The following is a 2324-nucleotide window of genomic DNA, read 5'->3' as shown; positions in this document are numbered from 1 at the left end:
GGAACCCTTTTGTACTGTTGGTGGGAATGCAGACTGGTGCAGCCACTTTGGAAAGCAGTACAGATACCTCAAAAAATTAAAAATAGATCTGCCTTTTGACCCAGCAATCCCAATTCTGGAACTATATCTGAAGGAACCTAAAACATTAATTTGAAAGAACATAATCACCCCTATGTTCACTGCAGCATTATTTAAAATTGCCAAGATACGGAGGCAGCCCAAATGTCCATTGGTAGATGGGTGGATAAAACAACTATGGGACATTTGCACAGTGGAATGCTACTCAGCTGGAAGAAGAAGAAAGAAGAGGAAGAAAAAGAGGAAGAAGAAGCGGAAGCGGAAGAGGAAGAAGAGGGAGGGTAGAAGAGGAAGAGGAAGAAGAGGAGGAAGAAGAGGAAGAGGAAGAGGAGGAAGCAGAAGAGGCGGCGGAAGAAGAGGAAGCGAAAGAGGAAGATGATGAAGAGGAAGCGGAAGAGGAAGAGGGAGAAGGGGGAGCAGAAGCGGAAGATGATGGAGAGGATGGAGAGGAAGCAGAAGTGGATGGGGAAGAGGAAGCAGAAGAAGAGGAGGAAGAGGAAGCGGAAAAGGAAGAGGAGGCGGAAGAAGAGAAAGAGGAGGGAGAAGAAGAGGAAACGGAAGAGGAAGCAGAAGAAGAGGAGGAAAAGGGAGAGAAGGGAGCAGAAGAGGAAGAAGAGGAAGAGGAAGCAGAAGAGGAAGAGGAAGGAGAGGAGGGGAAGTGGAAGAGGAAGAGGAGGAAGAAGAGGAAGCAGAAGAAGAGGGAGAGGGAGAGGAGGAGGAGGAAGAGGAGGAAGAGGAAGCGGAAGAAGAGGAAGAAGAGGAGGAGGAAGAGGAAAAGGAAGCAGAAGAGGAGGAAGGAGAGGAAGCGGAAGAAGAGGAAGAGGAGAAAGAGGAAGCGGAAGCAGAAGTGGAAGCAGAAGAGGAAGGAGAAGAGGAAGAGGAAGAAGATGACATGGAAGAAGAGGAAGAGGAAGCGGAAGAAGAGGAAGTGGAAGAGGAAGAAGAGGAGGAAGAGGAAACAGAAGAGGAAGGAGAAGGGGAAGAGGTGGAAGAGGAAGGGGAAGAGGAAGCGGAGGCGGAGGGGGAAGAAGAGGAAGCAGAAGAAGAAGATGAAGAAGCAGAAGATTAAGAAGCAGAAGATTAAGAAGAGGGAGTGGAAGAAGAAGAAGAGGAAGAGGAAGCAGAAGAAGAGGAAGAGGAAGCAGAAGAGGAAGAGGAAGCAGAATAGGAAGAGGAAGAAGAAGCAGAAGAAGAGGAAGAGAAAGAAGGAGGAGGAGGAGGGGGAGGAGGGAAAGGAGGAGGAAATTCTATCCTTTGCGACAGTATGGATGGACCTGGAGAACACTATGCTAAACAAAATAAACCAGTCAGAGAAACACAAATACCATATGATTTCACTCATATGTAGAATCTAATGAACAAATTGAACAATCAAAATACCGACAGACTCATAGATAAAGAGCAAGATGACATCTAAGAGGGGGAAGGCTGGGGGTGGGAGGGATTCAGGAAAAAGGAAAAAGGACTCATAGACATGGACAACAGTGTGGTGACTGCTGTGGTGATAGATATAAGGGTAGTAAGTGGTAATGGAAAAAATACAATAAGAAAAATTTGCCCTGGCTGGCGTAGCTCAGTGGATTGAGCGCGGGCTGGGAACCAAAGTGTCCCAGGTTCAATTCCCAGCCAGGGTACATTCCTGGGTTGCAGGCCATAACCCCCAGCAACCACACATTGATGTTTCTCTCTCTCTCCCTCCCTCCTTTCTCTCTCTAAAAATAAATAAATAAAATCTTTAAAAAAAAAGAAAAATTTTAAAGATATGCACAATTATAATATGTGCCATCAACACCATTTGTCATAATAGAATTACTAATTAAAACTGCAGTAAGACATGCATCTATTAAGATGGCTAAAATCTAAAAGACTGACCAAACCACCCTGGCTGGTGTGGCTCAGTAGACTGGGTGCCAATTTAATTCCCAGTCAGAGCACATGCCTAGGTTGTGGGCCATGTTCTCTGTGCGGGGTGTGAGAGAGGCAAGCACACACTGATGTTTCTCTCCCTCTCTTCCTCCCTCTCTTCCTCCCTCTTTTCCCCTTTTTCTAAAAATAAATTTAAAAATTTTTTTAAATAGACTGATCAAACCCAGTATTAGTGAGGATGTGGTGAAACTTGAAATTTATGCTACTGGTGGGAATATAAAATGGCACCACCACTTTGGAAAAACAGTTAATAGTATACACCTACCATATGATCCAGCAATTCCACTCATAGACATTTGCCCAAGAAAAATGAAGGCATG

The sequence above is a fragment of the Phyllostomus hastatus genome, unplaced genomic scaffold, assembly GCF_019186645.2.
Source record: "Phyllostomus hastatus isolate PE091 unplaced genomic scaffold, TTU_PhHast_1.1 phas_contig_5, whole genome shotgun sequence".
Taxonomy (NCBI): domain Eukaryota; kingdom Metazoa; phylum Chordata; class Mammalia; order Chiroptera; family Phyllostomidae; genus Phyllostomus; species Phyllostomus hastatus.
This window is presented reverse-complemented; position numbering follows the sequence as displayed.